The sequence below is a fragment of the Camellia sinensis genome, chromosome 1 (assembly GCF_055761805.1).
Source record: "Camellia sinensis isolate YWXY chromosome 1, ASM5576180v1, whole genome shotgun sequence".
NCBI lineage: Eukaryota > Viridiplantae > Streptophyta > Magnoliopsida > Ericales > Theaceae > Camellia > Camellia sinensis.
The window spans coordinates 8,053,079-8,079,977 of NC_138961.1; positions in this window are offsets into that span (position 1 = coordinate 8,053,079).

The window sequence follows — 26,899 nt, forward strand, 5'->3', positions numbered from 1 at the left end:
CAAGTATGCTACAAGTTCACAATGTTGGGGGATTCCTTTATGGAACGAACAAAAAAAATACTTATTATTGATTTGCTAGCACTATTACAGTGCCAAGTATAAGCAAGTATGAATTCTGATTTCCATTTATGATTCAAGCATAATGCATATGTATGAATTTATTTCCGGGGTATGACATTACATGTATGGTTTGGTCTGCAAGACCTAATGATTATTGGTATGGAACAAAGTGCTACTTGGAACTAAGTGCTACATTGTGAGCCACCGCTAGAGTCCATGTGAGACACCTCTTGAGTCCATACATATGTGAAAGTTATGAGGCTGAAAGCTATTCTGTGAAAGTTATGAGGCTTATAGCCATCCGTATAAGTTGTTATGAAATGAAACAAAGTGCTACACGGAACTAAGTGCTACATTGTGAGTTACCTCTAGAGTCCGTGTGAGACACCTCTTGGGTTCATATATGCATGTCCAAGGGCTTCATGCCAATCTTTCAAGGGCTCAATGCCAATATGTTTCAAGGGCTTTAATGCCAATATGTTTCAAGGGCTTAAATGCCAATATGTTTCAAGGGCTTTAATGCCAATATGTTTCAAGGGCTTTATGCCATTCTGATAAGGGCTTTATGCCATTCTGACAAGGGTTTCATGCCATGTATACAAGGGCTATATGCCATTATGTTTAAAAGCTTAATGTTAATGTGTTCAAGGGCTTAAAACCATTATGACTCACGATTGGGGCCTAAGGCCATTTGAAATGAAAACAGGAACAGATTAACTACATGATCTTCGCATTTATTTATGCATTGTTATGTATTATGTTTAAATTGTGCATTATGTATCATACTATTCACTGAGCTTGGCTCACCCTATGTTATGTCTGTTTCTGTAGGTAACCAACCAAGTGGTCAATCCTAAGCCATGACGCTTGTCCTCTTTGGTCAACCTTTCCATGTCCAAGCCTAAGAGAAGCTGCTCTTATTTTCATGAAGTTTTGACGAACTTTGGTTTTGCACTCTAGTTGTTGGCCTAAAGTTGACATGTGTGCAACACTTCGTTCTTTAGTGTTTTTGATATATGCCCAATTGCAGGGTTTGGCCTGTATCTATGTATGTATATGACCGATGTTCAGGTGTATGTTTTAGATTTTATTTGTCTCTTAAAAGTTTATGATCCTGGCATGATAGTAGTAGCTCAATGGAGTTTGTTTCTATTGTCAAATTTTGATATTTAATGCTTCCGTTCAGGCCCCATATGATATATATATATATATATATATAACAGGTTAAGTATCCGTTACTGAAGTGGTCATGCCTAAACTTCTAGGGGCGAGTTTAGGGCTTGACAATTATAGAAGAGGGAAAAAAACTAGTTGGGGAAGAAGTTGAGCTTGAAACCGTTAAGAGAGAACTCAGCAGCCTTCACTAAAATAGGAATATCACTTTGCACACTTAGAATTTAAATGTGACGCTTCCACCATTGGAAATTACACTTTCGGGCATTCAATTTAGACTCAAGGATGACCTCAAAACGAGTCCGAATGAAGAAGATATGCTCGTTTGAAATTGAGCCTGAAAATAGATTTTTGTGGCCGGCCACTGATGTGGCCTACAGGCCACAAGTAGTTGCCTCCCGGCTGTAACAGCGCCCGCGGAGGCCTCATGCTACAGTTCGGACTCGATTTGTGTCACGGTTCTTAATCTGAACCAAAGAGTCCAAATCTGGCAAATCGTTTTGAGAAACAGATTTTTGAAAAAGTAGTGCCAAACATGGACTGCTTTGCCAGATACAGAGTCGCCACCTAAATATTTTTTATGGGGGAATTTAGGAAACCCTGACTCGGTGCCGAAGGCCACATATCCGTCATCACCGGAGTTGTCTCGGCTCGGGAGCTTGGGTACGATCGGGGAAGGTCAGCTATGAGCACCCCCTTTCGCCCGGTCCGAAGACCGGCCTCTACTAACCGTGATATCCGTTTTTGAAAACTTTATGTGTTCTTTAAACCAATTGTTAGCCTAGAATTACTATGTTATGCGCACAGCAAACAAGTATAGACCAAATCGCCTAAATTGGAATAAAACATTTCATGTTTGTTTTGAAAATGGTTTGCTACTCGCAAGTAGGCTAAAATGCAGATTTTGCCACCTTCAAGTGGGCTTTTTAGAAAAGACGGTTTTGCCACTATCTAGTGGGCTTAACAAATATAGTTTTAACGCTTTATCCCAATTTAAGCAGTTTGACCTCCACCCACAGGCATTCAGGCAATTTATCTCATGTAAACACTTAGCCGCATGGCAAGCATACTCTTATGGCAACATTCACACGCATGTTGGATGCTAAAGCATAACCACTTACATTGTACTCCGTGCCAAAACAATAAACTAGTTAGCAAATGTACGTGTCCTAGTTCATGTTATTTTGCCTAATGCAACACATACAAGGTGCAATTCTAGTTAGGCTCGGTTAACCTAAATATGCCATACGATATGCAACCAACTAATTCATGTATTCAATTTTGGAATTTGAAAATACGAATGCGGTTAGCATGATGTACCGAGCCCGATGCATGTTAACAGATGCATGAATGCACGCATGCATATCATAAGGTATGCTAATTTCAAAAATGCCCTAATCTACCATCACAAGCTGGTAAATAAAAGGGAAGAAAGAAATGGGGATTGGAAGACATACACACACTCACCCACACTTATTACATGTTTACCCTCACTCAGAGGGTTCGAATTAATATTACAGTCCCAAAATAATGAACAAATAAAATTATTACAAAATTTCCTAATTAATTAAAAAAAAAAGAAAAAAAAAATGAAGAGGGTGGCCACAGCCTCTGTCCCGGGGCGCGCAGATGATGCATGCTCGAATCCGTCCTGCCCGGAAAACCCGTACTATGCTCTTGTCGCCTCTGTTTGTACTGCCTTGTCTTTCTGAAAATTTCCATGGTGCTGGAACAAGCTCTCTGCATCCTGCAGAGCACCACCGGCCAGACAGAATTGCTACCGGCACTCCGAAATTCCCGTCGGCACTTTATCAGATTCATCGGCACTCCAGATAGTGCCGGTCGGCACTAAATTCTGCCGGTCGGCAGAAACTTCCTACAATAGACAGTTTGACAGCAAACAGAGGACAGGCAGTGCATAGTATGGAGTTTTTGGACACATGTAAGCATGGTCCTACTTCTTATCATATTTTAGACTCAAAGAAGCATGACTTTCGATCCTTGAATCATCAATGGTACATGATGAGTCAAAGGATCGAATTTGCCATTTGATATGAAAATGCATGCAACAAACAACATGAAAAACCGAGGCCTTATCAAGTTAGAGTCAAAGGTCCCGATGACCGGGAATCAAGGCGCGTTGCATCACTTGAAGTATGAATGGTCCTTGATTCCCGAACTTAGTTTGACACCCCAAACCAAGTAAATGCAATGCATGTAATGCTCAACAAGGCTCAAATACATCATGCCACCAAGATATAAAGCACAACAAACATTATGCAACCAACATGACAAATGTACAATGCTAAGCATACAAGGTACAAAAATGGTGCAAACATGGACCAAATTGACTATGGGATCGATGTGCTACAAAGCTTAATGGAACAACTATGCAACAAACATGGAGCAAGCATGCAAGAGGGCTTAAAAATGGCAAAGGGGCAGACCCTTACCCTCCTCAAAACGGTGTCCAAGAGTGCTCAAAATGATAGACAATCAACTCATGTTAACAAGCAAATTCATGGTCCCAAAGCTAAGGCACACAAGGAGACAACTTACCTTCAATGACATGACCACTCATGGCATGATCAAGACAAGTAAAAACAGAATCTATGCATGCAAAATAGGACCCCAAAAGCTCCTAATATGGCAACTAAGATATCCCCCATGAAGCAAGTACACTAAGGCTCATTCTTAGGCATAAGAGGACACACCCTCAAGACATGAAAAAGACCATGCATGCACACATGTAAGCATGATTCTTGGACTAAAATATTACCCTAGATGATGCCAAATCAAGAGGGTAAACACAACCATGCATGCTAGAGGTCAAAATGCTCAAAGCTTCCAAGCCAAAATACAAAGCAACTCTAACAGACATGCTAAACATGACCAAGTTGATAACCAACAGATGTTAAGCATGGAAAAACAATGCTAAATGCTCCATGGAACCAAGCCAACACACACAAAAATCATGGCCTAATCATGGGATGTACTTTTAAGCAAGATGGAGCAATACAAAGCAAATATCACAAGCATACAAGAGGGCCAAATCCGGCCAAAAACAGAGGTTATGTAAGACCTAAGATGCCTAAAAAAGTACTGAAATGAAACCAAGAAACAACAAGCACACATGCTATCCTTTTGAGCCCAAAAAGCAAGGAAACAAAACCATAAAGGGAGAGGGGTGTCCCTCCCCTATGCAAGACTTCAAACCAACTTTTTTGACACTAAAATACACTGATTTTTGGTGATCAAAAGATCAAAATGCTGAAGTGAACGAAACCTTATCAAAAAGGCACCAAAATAAGCCAAACAAGGCCTATGAGGGTGAGTTTGCAATCTAACCACAAAGTGACCTTAATGAAAGTGTTAGAGCAGGAAAATATGAGCCTTTTTTATGTTATACACAAGAGCCAAAACAATAAATAAAATAGGTAGAAAATCAATGCAAGTTTGGGGAATAAAAGGGAAGATGCTCACCCTTGAAGAACCCTTGAAGAACAAATGGCCTAACCTCCTTCTTTGGATCAAAACCAGTCCAAAACTCAAGAAACAACTCCCCCAAGCCCCTCAATCTCGGACTAAGGTGTAATGGTGTGTGTAATGGTGCAAAAGTAAGGTAAAACACACCTTTTGGGCCAAGAAACACACACAAGAAGGGAGAGGGAGAGAGGTATAGAGATAATATGTATCTATATCTCTAAAGGCTGATTTTGCTTCTGTTTTTCTAACCTAGAACCAAGAGGGAAGCCTCTCTCTTATAAGGATCCCTCTTGCAAAGCTTATTCAACAAGCTTGGCTAGAGGGAAATCCCTCCATACACGTGTATGGAGGGGAAAGGAGTTGGTGCCAGCTATCACAACTGGCACAAAATATCTCCATAAAGTGGAGGAACAGTGGTCGGCTGCCCAAAAAGGCTATTCCGGCAAAAAACAGTGCCGACTGGCAACATATTATGCCGACCGGCAATAAAGTGTGCCGACCGGCAAACAAAATTGCCGATGGAAGAAAAAGACCAGCCGGTGGCCTCCAGCCACTGCCGGTGGTGTATGGGGATGTCTCACAAGACATTCCCTGCCCCTCTAAGGCAAAACAAAAGTGTTTGGTGCAAAACCAGACACTAAACAGTCGAGTTCGGGGATCCTGAGGCAAGGCGCGCGAGCCGAGACCTCCGGGAACTCCAAACGAACACAATCATGGATGATCACCGAGTGTTCAAATGGTGACGTCCAAGTCTTGAGGACGGTCAAAAATGGGGTGTCTACAGTTGCCCCTCTTTGACAGAACTCGAAAGTCATAACAATGACGGGAGTGAATGTCAAAGCCCAGAGACGACCCATTTTTGACAAGGCCGAAGACTTAGACAAACATGCAATACAAATAAGATATGCGCCCGAAGGCAGGGGCAAAATGCAAGACAATGCACGGAGCCGAGCATAACTTATGATCATGCAAAGAAAGCTGTAACGAAGCAAACATGCAACAGTTTTAAGCTAGCATACCAAACTACACTACAATGCAGAAAGGACGTAAGAGAATTATGGAATTCTCAAAAAGTCTCACTCGGGAGATACAATACCTGTGCGGCTCGTCTGGTTGCACCAGCTTCAAATGAACCGTACATACAATATCGTGCCTGCAAAGAAAACAAACTTAACAGGTACAATATGGTTAGCGACATGCATGACAATGCAAGAATAGTGGTGTACTCGAAATACGTGACAGCGCGAAGTAAATAGAGAGCATGACAATGCATTTTGAAATACAACTAGGCAAGCGGAGCAAGCGGTCTACGCAGGCGACGAAATTGATCACAAGCACGCGGTCTACGCAGGCGATGAAACTAAACAAGCGGTCTACGTAATTAACACATGCGGTCTATGCTGGTGACGGAGTTAAACATGCGGTCTACGCAAGTAATGGAATTAAACATGCGATCTACGCAATCAAAACATGCGGTCTACGCAGGTAATGGAATTAAACATGCGATCTACGCAATCAAAACATGCGGTCTACGCAGGTAATGGAATTAAACATGCGATCTACGCAATCAAAACATGCGGTCTACGCAGGTAATGGAATTAAACATGCGATCTACGCAATCAAAACATGCGGTCTACGCAGGTAATGGAATTAAACATGCGATCTACGCAATCAAAACATGCGGTCTACGCAGGTAATGTAATTAAACATGCGATCTACGCAATCAAAACATGCGGTCTACGCAGGTAATGGAATTAAACATGCGATCTACGCAATCAAAACATGCGGTCTACGCAGGTAATGGAATTAAACATGCGATCTACGCAATCAAAACATGCGGTCTATGCAGGTAATGGAATTAAACATGCGATCTACGCAATCAAAACATGCGGTCTACGCAGGTAATGGAATTAAACATGCGATCTACGCAATCAAAACATGCGGTCTACGCAGGTAATGGAATTAAACATGCGATCTACGCAATCAAAACATGCGGTCTACGCAGGTAATGGAATTAAACATGCGATCTACGCAATCAAAACATGCGGTCTGCGCAGGTAATGGAATTAAACATGCGATCTACGCAATCAAAACATGCGCTCTACGCAGGTAATGGAATTAAACATGCGATCTACGCAATCAAAACATGCGGTCTACGCAGGTAATGGAATTAAACATGCGATCTACGCAATCAAAAGAACGTACTATTACACAGCATAATCGAAACAATTTGCGGGGCTCGCAAAGCATGAAAAGGATACGGGGCGGGACATTCTTCGCATGCATCGAGCGTTGCTTGCAGAAGTTGTGATCTGAGGTCAACTCAAAGGTTCACGTTTCAAAGGTGTGATTTCCCGTAATGTGAGGGCGTCCGACAACGCGGCTGACCCGAACAAAGATGCGGAAGGTGCGTTAACCGCAAGGGGAGTTTCACCGGTATCAGTTCTGATACTTGGCTACCCTGCCATTCTACGTTTTATTTTCCTTTTTACTAGTAGTTTAAGCACATTGCACTGCCTCAGGCAGGTTTATTTTCTTTCTCAAAATTCATACACTTTGCAAAACATGTGATGGGGAATGAAACTAATCATTTTATTCAAAAGGTGTTGCATTTGTGGATCTTCTGTGCATCGCATCGCAGGGTTTCACACCACAATGTGAACGAAATTGAACTCATTTTGGAAATTCGTCATCGTAATAATCAGGTAGTGAACCGACTTACAACTCGATAAGCAAAACAAAGCTATGACACAACCAAACAAGTGTGAATACAACTCGATAAACGAACCGAGAGCTACAAGAGAGCGAAATACAACTCGATAAGCAAATGTTCAAAACTCGATAAGCAGACGTGCGTGACTTCGCAAGAGTTTATCGCCGGGGGGGATTTGGAGGTGGTGAAGTTCCCCAATTCTTAGCATAAACAGCTCAGGAGACCAGGGAGGAAGCCCACCGGCACGGTGTAGGAACCACCGGCTGCAAGGAGTGGCTACCGGCCGTATGTCTGTTTTGTCGGCAAACTGAAATGGCCGGTCGGCATATTTTTATGCCGGTCGGCATATATTTCTGGCCGGTCGGCACTAAACGAGGGGAACCACCAGAATGTTGACACCTGTCTCCCCACTCAACCTTATCTCCTACAAAAGATCCCAGCTTCGTAGTTTTCCTCATTTTCACACTGATTTGCTCCAATGGAAGAGTTTCTTGCTCAAAATCTCACAGCTTGGATTGCTAGCTTGGATGGCTCGGAAAAGGTGAATTTCCGGGGTTTCGGCATAAATGCACTATTCACTCTGGGTCGTACCCCGTTGCATCTCCCGTTTCTTCACGCCGCGGCAAGATTTTGGAATCCGGTGACACATGTCTTTAGCTTCGCCGGGCAAGAGATATGTCCTACCTTTGAAGACTTTCGAGCATTAATGGAGTCCGAGCGCGACGAGGAGCTCCTACCCCAACTTAATTTTGGTCATGCCCAATCCTTAGGGCGCATGTGTGGACTCAGCATGCGCGATGCTCGGTCTTTGACGGATGATGGGATGTTAGACATTCCGAGTTTGGCCAATCGATTTTCTGATGCTGGTGATCGCAGCAACCATCACTGGCAAGGCTTCCGGCGACATGCGCTCTGCTTGTGCATGCTGTCTCATTTCCTGTTCATTTCGTGCTCTGGAGGGGCTAGTGTCCGGCTGATTGAGGTTGCTCAAGGCTTGAGAGAGGGCAAGAGCTGTATCGCCATGGTTCTGGCCGAGACACTAAGGGGCCTAGACGCCTTTTACTGTCATGAGGTGACTAGGTTGGCAGGGAGTCCACTATTGCTACAGGTAATATTTCCAACCCAATCTCGCATTTCTGTATTGCTCACATCACTCGGCCCTCGAGCTCAGTCTTTTCTCACAAAACCCCATTCTCACTTTTCTCTCCTCGTACATCTCTCTATTCTTTAATCTCTCATTTTTCAATCCCTCCCCAGGTGTGGTTGATGGATAAATTGCAGGTTGTGGACTCCTGCCCAGCATATTCAGCTCGCGGCTACTTCTTCCGGCATCGTCTAGTTAATGCCTTGGATGAGGAATGGTGGTTCGCTTGGATGTGCCACTTGTCCGCAGACCGTATTGCTTGGCGGTGCTCTTGGTTGAACCTTCCGGCAATGAGTTACAATATGCGTCGGCAGACTGGGATTCAACTGGTCGGTCTCACTCATTGTGTATTCTATTTCCCATTTCGGATTCGACGCCAATTTGGCCATGATCAGACCTGCCCGCCAGAGGGGATAGAGTATCCTGCTGCATTTCCAGCCCGAGGCGCGCAGCTTGCTTGGCAGGCCACTGCGTGGAGGGTGAGAGAACTCATGGCCCCCGCTCCTACTTTCAGTTGCACTTTATCTGACGAGTGCATAGATTGGCTCAATGAAGAAGCACAGGTCGGGCCCAGCTTGGCATCAGAGGCTTCGACCAGCTCTGGGAGGGGGCGCAAGAACACCTGACTTGACCATGCCCTAGATTTATTGCTTTATTAGTATTTTCAAGTTTTCTTTCATGAATGTAATAAAAAGCAACTTCAATTGTTTGTAAGAGCAGGAAGACTCTGTTTTGAAATCAATGAAATTGAAAGTTCTGGTACTAAGAATTTTCCACTTTGGTCCGAAAATAGTCGAAGTTGTAAAAAGATTATTTGAACGAAGTCAGCGTATATTAAAACTTTTCAAAAACATTTTTGATTGTGGATCAGAATTGGACACGCCTGAGATCTGTCGCTTGAGATGCACAACCCCAAATTCCTGCAACTGGAAAGTTGCCCCTAGTCTGAAGAGCCTCGTAGCACCGCCTAACAACGGAAAGTTGCCCCTAGTCTGAGTGGCACTGCACCGGAGATTCCAACGAATGCTGATGGACAAAGGTGGCTGAGATGATCAAATGGACAAAGTTGATCGGGGAAGTGTCATGGCTGAACTTCAGGACGAAGCTGCCTACGTATCCCAAAGATGGGAATCAAGCCTTACGTAGTTCCGGCTCGGGTTCACTCGAGTATTTTCACTCTCCTTTTGCGCTCTAACTTTTGCCAAGGCCGCCCTTTGCGGGTTTTCAGCCTTGCGAGCTCAGTTTTTATATTTTCTAATTTTTTGTGCTCTAACTTTTGCCTAGGTCGCCCTTTCGGGTTTTCGGCCTAGCGAGCCTCTCATGGGTAGTATTTCTTCAACTTGTCCATATTGATCGGTTGAGAGAATTCTAAGCCATCTAAGTCCATTAGAACCACAGCTCCGCCTGACCAGATGGTTTTGATGATGTAGGGACCAGTCCAATTGGGTCTGAACTTGCCCCTCGGGTCGTGGATGGGAGCTCGGTTGTCTTTGAGTACCAAATCCCCTTCCTTTAGATTTCTGGACTTAACCTTCTTGTTAAAAGCCCGAGCAATCCTGCGCTGATAACTCTGAACGTGGTACAGTGCTTTTAGTCTTCTTTCATCAAAGAGCATTAGTTCCTCGAACCTGCTCTGCTGCCAATCTGCCTCAGCTATCTGACATTCGGCCAATACCCGTAAAGACGGAACTTCAATTTCAATAGGTAGAACAGCCTCCATTCCATAAACTAACGAATACGGAGTTGCTCCGGTAGAAGTTCTAATCGAAGTCCTGTAGCCCCACAGAGCGAACGGCAACTTATCTGGCCAATCTCGATAGGTCTCCACCATTTTTCGCAGTATATGCTTGATGTTCTTGTTGGCGGCCTCAACTGCTCCATTGGTTTGCGGCCGATACGTAGATGACTTATGAAAAGCCACGTTATACTTTTCCAACAAGTCGACCACTTCTTTCTTAAAGTGGGATCCATTGTCCGAGATGATCTCATTTGGCACCCCGTAGCGACAAATGATGTTGTTTCTGATGAACTTTGCGACGTGCGACGCCTTCAACACCGCGTATGATTGGGCCTCGACCCACTTTGTGAAATAATCTATCGCTACGAGGATATACTCATGTCCGTTCGATCCCTTCGGGGTAACGGCTCCGATTACATCGATCCCCCACACGGAAAACGGCCACGGGGAAGTCATATTGTACAATTTGGATGGTGGGATGTTCATACGGTTTGCATGGATCTGGCATTTGTGGCATCGCCGAACAAAGCCGATACAATCCTCTTCCATGGTCGACCAGTAATAGCCCTGTCTAAGGATTTTTCTGGCCAACATTACTCCATTCATGTCTGCACCGCATTCTCCTCCATGGATGGCCTCCATTAGGCGCTTCGACTCTTCAGCTTCTACACAGAGCTTATGCATTCCCAGATGACCTCTTTTGTACAGTTTACCTCCGCAGATGATGAACTGAATAGCCATTCTTCTAATGGGCCTTTTATCCTTGGTGCTTGCCCCTATCGGATACGTCTCCTTTTCCAAGAAGTTCCAAATATCGTAATACCAGGGGTTGTCGTCTTGGGTCTCATCTATGGCGGAAACTGACTCGTATGCTGGCGCAAACTTCTGATCAATGATGACTGGACGCATCCGGACTCCCGACGGGATGTCTATCATGGAAGATAGAGTTGCTAACGAATCTGCAAACCTGTTGTTCTCTCTTACGAGGTGGGTGAAATTTAGTTTCTCGAACCGAGGAATTAACAAATCCAAGGTTTGGTGGTAAATTATCATCCTTTCCTCCTTGACCTTCCAGTCTCCTTTTGCTTGAGACACAACAAGATTCGAATCCCCAATGACGTCCAACCGTCTTACCCCTAGCTCTAGGGCTGCTTCCAGACCAGCAATACATGCCTCATACTCTGCCTCATTGTTCGAGACTCTGAACTGGAGCTTGAATGCCAAAGGGATACGGGAATCGTCAGGCGCTATCAGCAACACTCCTATCCCATACCCATACTGGTTTGACGCTCCGTCAAAGTACATCGTCCAAGTTTCATCCTCGATATGCAGAATCGCTTCATCTGGGAATAGGTACTCAACCGCTTCATCCCCCTCAACCGGGTGGTCGGCGAGGAACTCCGCTACTGCTCTCCCTTTCACCGACTTGCGTGTTACACACTTCAAGTCGAATTCGGAAAGCAAAAGCAACCAACGAGCTAGCCTACCTGTAAGTGCTGGTTTCTCAAAAAGATATTTGATGGGATCCAAACGTGAAATCAACATTACAGAGTGAGCTAACAGGTAGTGCCGCAGCTTCCGGGTAGCCCATACCAAGGCCAAACAAGCCTTCTCCAGTGGTGTATAGTGGGTCTCGTAATCCAGCATCTTCTTGCTCAGATAATAGATAGCCCTTTCCACTTTGTCTTCCGACTCCTGTGCGAGCATGCAGCCCATGGTGGTCTCAGTTACCGAAAGATACAATATCAACGGTCTCCCTGGTTCTGGCGGTGACAATACAGGCGGGTTCTGTAAATATTCTTTGACCTGCTCAAAAGCTCCTTGACATCGGCCGTCCCATTGGAATTTCTTTCCTTTCTTCAGGAGGCCAAACAGTGGTTCACAAGTCACGGTTAGTTTAGAGATGAACCGCCTTATGAATTGCACTTTACCTAGAAAGCCTCGCACCTCCTTTTCAGTCCTTGGTGGTGGCATTTCTAAGATGGCCTTGATTTTGGAAGGGTCGACCTCGATGCCCCTTTGCGTTATCAGAAACCCTAGCATCTTTCCTGCTGTAACACCAAAAGTACACTTCTGGGGATTTAGCCGCAGCCGAAATTCTCTGATCCTTTGAAAAAACTTTTGTAAGGCGGTGTAGTGGCCCTCTCTTTCTTTGGACTTGACAATCATGTCGTCCACATACACCTCGACCTCTTTATGGATCATATCATGCAATATCGTAGTTGCTGCCCGCTGATAGGTAGCTCCCGCGTTTTTCAGCCCAAATGGCATCACTCGATAACAATATGTACCCCACGGGGTAGTGAATGCAGTCTTCTCCCGGTCCTCGGGCGCCATTACTATCTGATTATAACCTGAGAAACCATCCATAAACGAAAGCAAGGCATGTCCTGCCGTGAAATCTACCAGTTCATCGATGTGTGGCAAGGGAAAGTCGTCCTTCGGACTGGCCCTGTTCAAATCTCTGAAGTCTACACAGACCCGAATTCTGCCGTCTTTCTTCGGTACCGGAACAATGTTGGCCAACCAAGTCGGATACTCAGACACCAACAGGAAGCCTGCGTCAATCTGCTTGGTGACCTCTTCCTTGATCTTAATGGCCTAATCAGGGCGGATCCTCCTGAGCTTCTGTTTGACAGGTCGGGCCTCGGGATCAAGAGGGATCCGGTGCTGTACAATCTCAGGATCGATTCCAGGCATGTCTTCGTAGGACCACGCGAAAACATCTTTGAAATCTTTTAACAAAGCGACTAAGCGCTCGCGTTCCTCAGAAGACAACGTGGACCCGATCTGGACCAGCCGCGGGTCCTTCTCAGTACCAACATTCACAGTGGTGATTTCATCCATTAAAGGTTTAACAAATCTTTCCTGCTCTTGATCAATTAACCGTTGCAAAACCGGAGGAATTTCTTCCTCGTCGTTTTCATCAAAATTTTGAAAATCCTGATTTAAGCAATAAATCAAAGGCACAGAAAAATACTCCGAAACCACACCCACGTCATTCTCATTAAATACTTCCGAGCCGTCGGATTCTTCCGTTACAACAGACTCAAAAGAAAATGAAAAAGACGATCTAGACAGGACTGTGGTATCCGGGTTATCACCCCCGGGAATACCGGACTCAGACTCAGTTGAGCTGGAATCTGATTCCGACGTACAAGATTCGGTAGAATCAGATTCCGGCTCACTACCTGACCCGGTGCTGCTTGATAGAAAGCCTTCTTCATATTGCCAGATGAGAGAAGGTGCGATGGATGCATCCAAAATAGCTGATGGTAGGCCCGCAGCCGCTTCATTCCCAATCACACATACCGAGGAGCTATCCCCCAAGCACCTCTGTTCGATCGGAGGATCTGACAGCAGACATGCCAGCGCTGCCCCCATTTCATTTTCAGCGTCCTCGGACTGCACCTCCTTACTTTGCTTGGCCTCAGCCGATAGATCTGCCTGCCCTTCGGCGATGTCATCCTCAAGTAACTGTAAATCAAAGAAAATTTCAAATCCCGGTACGCGCTTCTTCTCCGCATTGAGCCACGGCTCCGGGAAGCCACAGAACGGAAAGTCCTCCCCCTCCCGGACGAAACGTCCGTTCAGGGTCCCCCGAATGGGTTGGTGCATCAAGTCAAAGGGCTTCCCTATCTGTTTCGCCCTGGCCCTTCTGGCCATTTCCTTTCCTTTCCTTATCCAATCCTCTTTGGTGGGCAAGTAGCCCAAACCAAAGGTATGGGGGTTATGTGGCACCTCGGTCGATGCTGCGGCACCTTTCCTACCGCTCTTGCCTAATCCCATCCCGGGGATGTGCTGGAGTTTGTTCATGAGATAAACTGCTTGGGCGCTGACATACACCCCTTCGTTAGCTGCCATGATGTTCTGTACAACCCGAGCCTCGGCCAAGGTAAAACCTGATATGAACACATCTTCTATGCCATGCTCAATTTCTAGAACAGGCGTAGACACCTCTGGTGGTGGATGAATTGATGAATTTCCAAAAACAATGGCTACTCCCTTCCCATAGGGGTATTTCACCACTTGATGTAAGGTAGAGGAGACCGCCTTTACCTGATGCAGCCACGGCCGTCCCAAAAGCAAGTTGAACGTTGCAGGAACCTCCAAGACATGGAAATCTATCTCATGCTGTCCGGGCCCAACCTTTGTTTGAATCTTAACTGTCCCCATTACCTCCCGGCTTGTGTTATCATACGCCCGAATTACCTGGGCCGTTGGTATAAAATCCGCGACTTTCAAACCAATCGCATAAGCTGTCCTTGCCGGGCAGACATTGATAGCGGATCCCGTGTCGACAAGTACCACAGGTATCCATTTATCTCTGCACTCGACAGAGATGTAGAGCGGCTTGTTATGGTTTGCACCCTCGGGTGGCAGCTCTTTGTCAGAAAAATTCAATGCTGGGGAATTCCCTCCTGAAAAGACTAATCCCGCCAGCTGCTCGGGCGTGGTGTCTATGGACAGCTCGGCCTTGTCCATGGCTGTAAGGACAGCTTGTCTATGTACTCGAGAAGCCATAAGCAGTCCCCAGATGGAGATGTCTGCTTGTATCTTTTTCAATTGTCTCAATACGGCCTCATCTTCGAGTTGCTTCTCCTTTTGTTTCTCTGCTTCATTATCTTTCCCAGACGCCTCTGGTTGATCTAGGTGTGGAGGCTTGAAATACCGTCCACTCCTAGTCATGTGATCGACTTCGCCGATATACCAGGTATCATCTGGTTGGTTACCTTTCCAATCCTCGTCCGTGTGGGCAAGACATAGATCGTCGTCTTCCCACCACATACCATCTGCCACTGACAAGCATCTGTCTGGTTCTGGCACAACTGTCTCGATACTCACAGTACCTCTTACCCCTATGTTCACAGCATCCTCCATTTCCGTACTTGCGGCGGTTTCGACCCCTACGTGGCCTTTTGCTTTTCTAATCCTCTCAGAATCCTCGAATCTTTCTTGTTCTGACTTTGTCAATGCAGTAGATTGCTCACTGATCCCTATACTTAAAATGCTCCATTCCCGAGCGAAACTCTTGACGCCGGCGCTCTCCGGCGATGTATTCTACTTTTCGACACTCCCGGGCGTTGTTGACATTCCTGCCCCTGCCGGGCCTTGTTCTGACTGGAACTCCCCTATTACATCCGGCTGATCATCTAACCACCCCGTGGCCTCTGCTGATTCTTCATTATCATACCAGTTGATGGCTGAGTCTTGGTCATCATGAAATTGGGACTTGACAACGTCCTTTTCCACGGCTGTCAAATCATCCATTTCCTGTCCTGAATTGTCCCCTCGGATTACACACAGCTCTCCTCCGACTGGAAATTCGACATTTGGTCTATTCTGGCCCACGGGTGAAATGTAGTCATTCGGATTGTAAGCATTCCCAACATCATTCTCAGGCTCCACGAACCCTGGTTTGACAACCCCTTTCTTATTCTCAATGGTCACCACCACTGGCTTGGGTTGGGTTATGGAGATGTCCGTCATGCACAAATCGGTGCAATCGGGGAGGAGAACTTTAGGTTTAGGTAGGTAGGAGGGTGTGATGTAGATACTGGGATCGTAGGATGCGACCCCAGTGTGGATGAAGTTGACTCTTTTGGGTGGTGGAACTTGGTTATGTGCGGGGAGAGGATATGTGGTAACATTAGGTTTCTCAGGGGGAAGAATCACCCCATTATCAATGAGATCTTGAATCTCGTGACGTAAACGAAAGCATAGGTCAGTGTCATGACCATGCTGCTGGTGGAACGCACAATATTTGGCTGGGTTGTGGGTGGCGGGTAGTCTTTCTGGTAAGGGCCGCGGCTCTAGGGGCTTCAGATGCCCTTTCCTGATCAAAACCCCCAGAGCTTTGGACAGGGGCATATAAAGTGGAGCAAAGGTTCTGGTGTTTCTGGGAGGGTATTTGGCTGTTTGCGAATTGCTTCCGGACGCGCCGGAGAATGGTGTGGCTGCTGTATTTCTCGGGGAAGGGTTAGTGGTGACCATACTTACTTCGGAGGTCCTGGCAGTCGCAGCGCCACTTGGGCCTGTATTAGTACTACGATTGAAATTTCTGCGGGGTTGGTCCCGATCATTATCAATCCAACCTTGTCTCAAGGCGTCCTCGATCTGCACCCCCATTTCATGTAAATCAGCAAAGGTGGGAAAGGGGACTACAATCATCTTTTGCATTAGCTTCGGCTGAAGATTGCGCACAATCATCCGAATCTGGTCTTTGTCTGTGGGTCTCAAGGTCATCATTGAAGCTTTAGCCCGCCATCTAGTTACAAACTCTGAGAAGCTTTCCTTGGGTTCTTGCCTCGTTGTCTCGAGATCCCGGGTCGTGATCTCGATTTGTGTGTTATACGAGTACTGCAGGATAAAGGCCTCAGCCATCTCGTCCCAGTTTCTCTTGACGTCGTCCCCCAACTTGGCATACCATGCGGACGCCACACCTGACAAGGTCCGGCCGAATAAAGATAGTTTCTGCAATCTGGTGAGGCCCATTGGCCTTAGGACGTCTGAAAACAGTCGCAGGTGTACCATGGGATCCTCAGACCCGTCAAAACGATCAATTTGGGGCATCTTAAATCGATCTGGCAGCGTCACAGTTGTGTCGATGTACCCATCTCCAATGTCCGGAATGGACTTCGCACCTTGAGATTTCTTGAACAGCTTTTCAAGCTTGTGCATTTTTAATGTCATGGGGTCTATCTCAGACTCAAAGGGAGAATCCGATACGTTAATGGGAGTGGTTGCCTTGGATTGTTGAGGCGGAATCGGGGGTGGAGCCGGCCCCGTTGGGATGTCTGTATCTTCTTGGACATTCCGGGCGTTTGGTGTTTCTTCGGGTATTGGAACCCTTAATGGAGGAGGGATTTGCTGCGAAGGTGATGCCCCGGTTTGCTGTTGCAACCTCCCAATTAAATCCGCTTGCTCACTCATCACTGTAGCCTGTTGCCTGGCAAATTCTGCCTGTCGGGCAGCATCTTGCTGCATCATTTTCATGCTTTCCTGAAGTTGGCGCACCATCTCCTCTAAGCTAGCCATATTGTTCTGCTCTGGTTGAATTGCTGGTATGCGTTCCCTCTCTGTGGGTGAAACGGGATCCTGATCCCTACTGTACACAGGTGGGGTAGACGAAGCCCTTTGTACCGATTACTGAACCGATATCCTCTGCCTAGTTGCTTTCCGTTTAGTAACCGGGGGTAGAGAATGGTACACTGGTTGTCCTTCTATCAGATCCTCAGATCGATGGAGCCGGCGACCTCTGATCCAGAGTGCTTGGGGAATGTCTACTGGGTTAGACCCAATGATGCTAAACTACCTAGTAAAAAGATAAATAAAGCAATAAATAAACCAACAACCGGACAGCACAACAGCATAAAATAAACAAATAATATACAGTTGGATTTTCAAAACACATAGTCGATAAGCCGAGCACACGGTTCCCCGATACCGACCACTGTTCTCAAAATTTCTATTCCCAATACTGAGCCCTGATTCCCGCAGATAACCGATTCTTCTTAAAACTGATACTGATGCCCTCAGGCCAGATGCCCATACTTACAAACTGGTGTGTTCATTTCCCTGCAGAAATACATTCTAACAGCACATAACAAGTAAAGAGAGCCAAAACACCCCTATGTTGGGGTAGGGTTTCCCTGTCCTATTTTGTCAGGAGCTAGGGTTTCACTACGCACGCAGCGGTTTCAAACAACTTAGCATCGGGTAAGCAACCTGTCCTAGCTTGGAATGGTCACTATGGTTCCGAATATGCACTAGGTCGAATGGTCAGAAAGGGTGCCCCGGTAAAACCGGGGTTTGTGTTCCCATACTGTCAGAGCCCATAGCCGGTCAGCCTTATGGATATGCCTTGACAAGACAAGCCTCCGGCAAACCGTTCAGGAATGGCAGATGGCAAACACTGTGTTCCTAGGCGCACCAATGCACATGCAATGCAAAGAAACACATAAATGAAATCAAAACAGGATATCATGAATTTGAGTCAAACTCTCTAAAACTCCCCAGCAGAGTCGCCAGAAACTGTAACAGCGCCCGCGGAGGCCTCATGCTACAGTTCGGACTCGATTTGTGTCACGGTTCTTAATCTGAACCAAAGAGTCCAAATCTGGCAAATCGTTTTGAGAAACAGATTTTTGAAAAAGTAGTGCCAAACATGGACTGCTTTGCCAGATACAGAGTCGCCACCTAAATATTTTTTATGGGGGAATTTAGGAAACCCTGACTTGGTGCCGAAGGCCACATGTCCGTCATCACCGGAGTTGTCTCGGCTCGGGATCTTGGGTACGATCGGGGAAGGTCAGCTATGAGCACCCCCTTTCGCCCAGTCCGAAGACCGGCCTCTACTAACCGTGATATCCGTTTTTGAAAACTTTATGTGTTCTTTAAACCAATTGTTAGCCTAGAATTACTATGTTATGCGCACAACAAACAAGTATAGACCAAATCGCCTAAATTGGAATAAAACATTTCATGTTTGTTTTGAAAATGGTTTGCTACTCGCAAGTAGGCTAAAATGCAGATTTTGCCACCTTCAAGTGGGCTTTTTAGAAAAGACGGTTTTGCCACTATCTAGTGGGCTTAACAAATATAGTTTTAACGCTTTATCCCAATTTAAGCAGTTTGACCTCCACCCACAGGCATTCAGGCAATTTATCTCATGTAAACACTTAGCCGCATGGCAAGCATACTCTTATGGCAACATTCACACGCATGTTGGATGCTAAAGCATAACCACTTACATTGTACTCCGTGCCAAAACAATAAACTAGTTAGCAAATGTACGTGTCCTAGTTCATGTTATTTTGCCTAATGCAACACATACAAGGTGCAATTCTAGTTAGGCTCGGTTAACCTAAATATGGCATACGATATGCAACCAACTAATTCATGTATTCAATTTTGGAATTTGAAAATACGAATGCGGTTAGCATGATGTACCGAGCCCGGTGCATGTTAACAGATGCATGAATGCACGCATGCATATCATAAGGTATGCTAATTTCAAAAATGCCCTAATCTACCATCATAAGCTGGTAAATAAAAGGGAAGAAAGAAATGGGGATTGGAAGACATACACACACTCACCCACACTTATTACATGTTTACCCTCACTCAGAGGGTTCGAATTAATATTACAGTCCCAAAATAATGAACAAATAAAATTATTACAAAATTTCCTAATTAATTAAAAAAAAAAGAAAAAAAAAATGAAGAGAGTGGCCACAGCCTCTGCCCCGGGGCGCGCAGATGATGCATGCTCGAATCCGTCCTGCCCGGAAAACCCGTACTATGCTCTTGTCGTCTCTGTTTGTACTGCCTTGTCTTTCTGAAAATTTCCATGGTGCTGGAACAAGCTCTCTGCATCCTGCAGAGCACCACCGGCCAGACAGAATTGCTACCGGCACTCCGAAATTCCTGTCGGCACTTTATCAGATTCATCGGCACTCCAGATAGTGCCGGTCGGCACTAAATTCTGCCGGTCGGCAGAAACTTCCTGCAATAGACAGTTTGACAGCAAACAGAGGACAGGCAGTGCATAGTATGGAGTTTTTGGACACATGTAAGCATGGTCCTACTTCTTATCATATTTTAGACTCAAAGAAGCATGACTTTCGATCCTTGAATCATCAATGGTACATGATGAGTCAAAGGATCGAATTTGCCATTTGATATGAAAATGCATGCAACAAACAACATGAAAAACCGAGGCCTTATCAAGTTAGAGTCAAAGGTCCCGATGACCGGGAATCAAGGCGCGTTGCATCACTTGAAGTATGAATGGTCCTTGATTCCCGAACTTAGTTTGACACCCCAAACCAAGTAAATGCAATGCATGTAATGCTCAACAAGGCTCAAATACATCATGCCACCAAGATATAAAGCACAACAAACATTATGCAACCAACATGACAAATGTACAATGCTAAGCATACAAGGTACAAAAATGGTGCAAACATGGACCAAATTGACTATGGGATCGATGTGCTACAAAGCTTAATGGAACAACTATGCAACAAACATGGAGCAAGCATGCAAGAGGGCTTAAAAATGGCAAAGGGGCAGACCCTTACCCTCCTCAAAACGGTGGCCAAGAGTGCTCAAAATGATAGACAATCAACTCATGTTAACAAGCAAATTCATGGTCCCAAAGCTAAGGCACACAAGGAGACAACTTACCTTCAATGACATGACCACTCATGGCATGATCAAGACAAGTAAAAACAGAATCTATGCATGCAAAATAGGACCCCAAAAGCTCCTAATATGGCAACTAAGATATCCCCCATGAAGCAAATACACTAAGGCTCATTCTTAGGCATAAGAGGACACACCCTCAAGACATGAAAAAGACCATGCATGCACACATGTAAGCATGATTCTTGGACTAAAATATGACCCTAGATGATGCCAAATCAAGAGGGTAAACACAACCATGCATGCTAGAGGTCAAAATGCTCAAAGCTTCCAAGCCAAAATACAAAGCAACTCTAACAAACATGCTAAACATGACCAAGTTGATAACCAACAGATGTTAAGCATGGAAAAACAATGCTAAATGCTCCATGGAACCAAGCCAACACACACAAAAATCATGGCCTAATCATGGGATGTACTTTTAAGCAAGATGGAGCAATACAAAGCAAATATCACAAGCATACAAGAGGGCCAAATCCGGCCAAAAACAGAGGTTATGTAAGACCTAAGATGCCTAAAAAAGTACTGAAATGAAGCCAAGAAACAACAAGCACACATGCTATCCTTTTGAGCCCAAAAAGCAAGGAAACAAAACCATAAAGGGAGAGGGGTGTCCCTCCCCTATGCAAGACTTCAAACCAACTTTTTTGACACTAAAATACACTGATTTTTGGTGATCAAAAGATCAAAATGCTGAAGTGAACGAAACCTTATCAAAAAGGCACCAAAATAAGCCAAACAAGGCCTATGAGGGTGAGTTTGCAATCTAACCACAAAGTGACCTTAATGAAAGTGTTAGAGCAGGAAAATATGAGCCTTTTTTATGTTATACACAAGAGCCAAAACAATAAACAAAATAGGTAGAAAATCAATGCAAGTTTGGGGAATAAAAGGGAAGATGCTCACCCTTGAAGAACCCTTGAAGAACAAATGGCCTAACCGCCTTCTTTGGATCAAAACCAGTCCAAAACTCAAGAAACAACTCCCCCAAGCCCCTCAATCTCGGACTAAGGTGTAATGGTGTGTGTAATGGTGCAAAAGTAAGGTAAAACACACCTTTTGGGCCAAGAAACACACACAAGAAGGGAGAGGGAGAGAGGTATAGAGATAATATGTATCTATATCTCTAAAGGCTGATTTTGCTTTTGTTTTTCTAACCTAGAACCAAGAGGGAAGCCTCTCTCTTATAAGGATCCCTCTTGCAAAGCTTATTCAACAAGCTTGGCTAGAGGGAAATCCCTCCATACACGTGTATGGAGGGGAAAGGAGTTGGTGCCAGCTATCACAGCTGGCACAAAATATCTCCATAAAGTGGAGGAACAGTGGTCGGCTGCCCAAAAAGGCTATTCCGGCAAAAAACAGTGCCGACCGGCAACATATTATGCCGACCGGCAATAAAGTGTGCCGACCGGCAAACAAAATTGCCGATGGAAGAAAAAGACCAGCCGGTGGCCTCCAGCCACTGCCGGTGGTGTATAGGGATGTCTCACAAGACATTCCCTGCCCCTCTAAGGCAAAACAAAAGTGTTTGGTGCAAAACCAGACACTAAACAGTCGAGTTCGGGGATCCTGAGGCAAGGCGCGCGAGCCGAGACCTCCGGGAACTCCAAACGAACACAATCATGGATGATCACCGAGTGTTCAAACGGTGACGTCCAAGTCTTGAGGACGGTCAAAAATGGGGTGTCTACACCGGCCCTTGCTAGTGGCCTACCGGCCAGTAGTGAAACTTTTCCCCCTTTTTGAGTAGATTGACCCATTGGTGGACGGCCGACCACTGGTGTCAAAAGCAGATTTTTGTAGATATTTTGGCCAGCTTTTTCCACATTGCTCCACCTGTCTCCATATAGATATTTTCGACTGAAGCTTAAGTTTTTCTATATATAGACAACCTTCTCTATTGGTTTAAAGGGTTAAAATTTTTGGTGCAAAAATTATCTATCTCTCTCTCTCTCTACATTTCTCTCTCTCTCTCTCTGTCTCTCTCTCTTGCAAGTTTATACATAATAGCTTAGATACGCCACATTTTTTCTTACACCTCCTTAACCAAAGTGGTTCATCTTTGAGCTGAGGTTCCTTGAGGCCTTCTTGGAGCTCTAGAAGGTGGTTTTGGCTTGAATTGTTGCCTAGAGTTGGTAATCTCTTCAAGAGGTATAACACTTGCCTTTTTATCTTGCTTTGCATACTTGTGTTTCTTATCTTTTCCCACTGATTTGGGCTGTTTTGGGGCTATAAAAAACTCTATTTTTATGGGTTGAAATTGGTGGTTTTGAGCCATTTAAAGTTAGGGGTTGGTCTACCCTTCTCTCTTCCTTGTTTGTAAGGCCTTTCCACCTTTGTTTCCATCTTTCAAACCATCTTCTTTTGGGCTTTTAAATACTAAATTTTAGAGTATTTCCAGCGGTGAAAATCATGTTTTGAAGTCTAAATTTGGAGGGGTTAGCCTCCCCTACTTGTGTTTTGTTTGCTAGCCTAGTTAGCTCTATGTGTTGACTTAATTTTCTAACCTTTTATAGCTTAATTCCAGCATGTTTTAACCTTTGTTTGGGACTGTCTTGCCTCTGTTTTTGGCTGGTTGCTGCATTTGAGTCTTGTTTTGTATGCTTCTAGTGTAAGTGTCCTCACAAGCTTGGTGTTTTAGGCCTTTAGACACCACATGTTTGATTTTATTTTATTTGAGTTGATTGCATGTTTTAGGCCTTTAGACACCACTTGTTTGAGTTGATTGCATGTTTTAGTGCTTTTCTCACTTAATTTCAGCAATCTTAATCTCTACAACCTCCCTCATTTCTTGGTTTTTTATTTGCTTTGAGGGTTGTGTCAACCTTAGGATTGTTTAAGCTCGAGATTAAGGTTCATGCTTAATGGTTTAATCCTATTTTGGGGGTTCATTATCAATGGCATGACACCTCTCTCTTGCCTTAAACTACCCCTTGTTTGACACTTTCTTCTCTTTTAGAGGACTTAACTCACTAATGGACTTAATTGGTGAAAGAATGGAAGGGTAATTAAAATGAGTAACAAAAAGTTGAAACTAAAATTGTGCAGAGATAAGAATTTGATTATGTTTCGGTGTGTTCAATCGAAGGTTAATTGAACACAAGGAAAATTGGGGCATTTCATACTCAAAGTGATGAAATGTGCCAAGTTTCCTAGGTCTTCATTACCCTTGATCATGCATAACAGGGTGAAGGTTGTAGATCTTGTTTGCGCATTTAATAACTTGTAAATCTTGATTCTTTAGCCATCATACAATGAAATTGCTTGATTGATGGTCTTTGAACCAAGTGTATCACTCCTTTGAGCTTGTTTTGATAATAAGGATGGATGCACAACACAAACAACCTATGAGAATACTCTCTCTTTGCTCTGTTTGCTCTCTGTTGCAGCAAGAAATGGTGCATCATCAGTGGCCGGCCGGCCACTGTTCCTAACCTGCATGCCATCAGTGTTAGACGGCAGCCCCCTATTGGTGGCCAACTGGCCACCAATAAATTTGGAGCAGAATGCTTATGAAGCAAAGCAGAGTTGATCTGGAAGAGGAAAACCAGTGCAAGGGTTGTGCAATAGAGGCTGTCAAGAGCAAACAATGGATGTTCTTTAGATGGAAACCGAGCATGCATGGGCCTCCTTCACTTCCCAGACTAGTTAAGTTTAAATTAGTCATTTGTCATTTAGTTGTTACATTTACTGTAGACACCCCATTTTTGACCGCCCTTAAGACTTGGGCGCCACTAATCATTTACTTGGTGATGAAAGGTGTGTAGTGTAAAGGTTTGATTTCTTTAGCAAGGAGAGCGTCAAATCCCAACCTCACACCTCATTTTGGACCAAAACTCTTTTGACTAAAGATTTTAGACCTTAAAACCTTCTCTTTCAAAATATTTTTGAAGTAAAGTTCCTACGATGTTCCGAGTCTCGCATTTCGTTACATGTTGCGCTTTTCGGTAAAACGAGCAAGGACAAAGTAGAAATGAATGAAAGAGAGATGAACTCTTTGAAAAAATATTTAAAAAATCTTATTTAGAGGTTTGGAGTTGAAGAAAAGAAGAGGAAAGGGAAGAAACCAAGTTGGGGAAGAATATGGGCATGAATCGTTGAGAGAGAGTCGAGCAGCCCTCGCTAAATCAAGCCTATCCATTTGTACACTTTAATTTCATCTATAAGGCCACCACCATTGGAAATTGGACTTCCGGGGCTTCATTTTGCACTCAATAATCTCCTCAAGCCAAGGCCAGATGAGGGAGATATGGCTGGTTGAAGTTAGGCATCAATCCAGTTGGACTAAAACTGAGCAGTCTTCACTAAAAGAGGGATATCTCTTAGCACACATGGAATTTTTATGTGATACTTCACCATTGGAAATCTTACTTCCGGGGCTTCAATTTGGACACAAGAATGACCTGCAAAGGAGTCCAGATGAGAGAGATATGCCTAATTGAAGTTGGGGCCAGAAACTAGTTTTTGCCCACCAGTGAAGCTTGTCAGCCATGTGCCGGCCACAAATGGCCTTTGTTGGCCATATGTCGGCTAAAAGGGTTTCTTGTCATCCAAAAAAGTAGCCAGTCGGCCCCCACAAGTGGCCGGTCGGCCACCACAAGTGGCCGGTCGGCCACAAATGTCCAGAAAGCTCAGAATTTGCAGATATTTTCCCTCCAGTTGTTTTCACATTGCTCCAACTGTACTAATTCAGATATTTCGACCCAAGGCTTGTATTTTGCTATATATGGAGGCCATTCTCTATAGTTTTAGAGGTTAGCAAATTTTGGGTGCCTCTCTCTCTAAAAATCCTCTCTCTCTAAAGTTCTCTCCCTCTTGCCCTTTTGTGCATAGAAGAGGAGAGTGTGCGTGGAAATAAAGATACACTTCTCCTTTGCCTAGACATTCTTCATCAAAGTTGCATATCTTTGGGCTGAGGTCCCTTGGAACCTATTTTGGGCTGCTAAAGGCTAGTTTTGGCTTAGATAGTGGCTGTTTAAGTGTTGTGCTTCAAAGGTACAAGACTTACCTTCCTTAAGATTATTTTTGCACACTTGTGTGGCCACCTTTGCATGCTGTTTTTGTCACGCCCCAAACTCGCCCCTAAAAGTTTGGGCATGACCTATTCAGAAACGAACATTTAACCAGACATACTTAACCTACGGGGCCTGAACAGAAGCATTAAATACCATAAAATGATAGAAACCAGTTTCCATTGAGCTACCACTACTATGCCAGGATCACAAACATCATAACAAGTGAATAATATACAGAAACATACACCTAAGCATCTGTTATATATATACACATATACAGACCTAGCACTATGATTGGGCGTATAACAAAAACATTGGAGCTAAGGAAGTTATGTACATTCAACCTTAGAGAGAGAATTAAAGTACGAGTCAACATCTTAACAAAACTTCACAAAAATATGAGTGGCTTCATTTAGGGCCTAGACACACAGAGGTTGACAAAAGAAAATGGGCGTCATTGGTTAGGACAGACCCCCCGGTTAGTTACCTACAGAAGCAGACATAACACAGAGTGAGCCAGGCTCAGTGAATAATAGTACTTAAACAAGTCGATGCTCAACTTAAATTATAATACATATCAATGCGTATGTAAATGCAGAGATCATGTGGTTAATCTGATTCTGTGCCAATTTCAGAACGGCCTTAGGCCCAGTTTTTAAACAGAATGGCTTTAAGCCCTTGAACAGAGTTGCATTATGCCCTTAAATAGAGTGCCATTAAGCCCTTAAACAGAGTGGCATTAAGCCCAGTCTTGCATGTATGAACTCAAGAGGTGTCTCGCACGGATTCTAGAGGTGACTCACATTGTCGTACTTAGTTCCGTACAGCACTTTGTTCCATACCATAACAGATTATACCGAATAGCCATAGGCCTAACAGAGCTTACAGATTGGCCATAGGCCCAGATATCATCAGAGCATAATAGTTTCAGTGTCATACAGAGTTCCAGAGTTTTATGGAAGTTCACACCTCCTTTCAGTCGTTCACAGGTTAACATACTTGATATACAAGTTGTAGAATGCCAATAATAACTATTAACGATAAGTAACATGTACTACTACAGTACTACTACTCACAGTGTTGTGGCGGAGCGCTAGTTAGTTCTTTTTCCTTGTTAAACCATTTTCGGACTCGTTTTACGTCGAACGAATTTACAATTATCAAAAGGCACCAAATGCATATTCCGACAACATTAGAGGGTTAGGCACGTAAAACAAAGCAAACCAAATTTCCCAGCATGGGCTGCACGTGCGGCTATGAGCCCCGCACGTGCGGCTGTAATGCCCCTCATGTGCTTTTTAAGCAGTAGCCAAATCCCCGAAATTCACCATTTCCTGCACGTGCGGCCATGACTCTCGCAC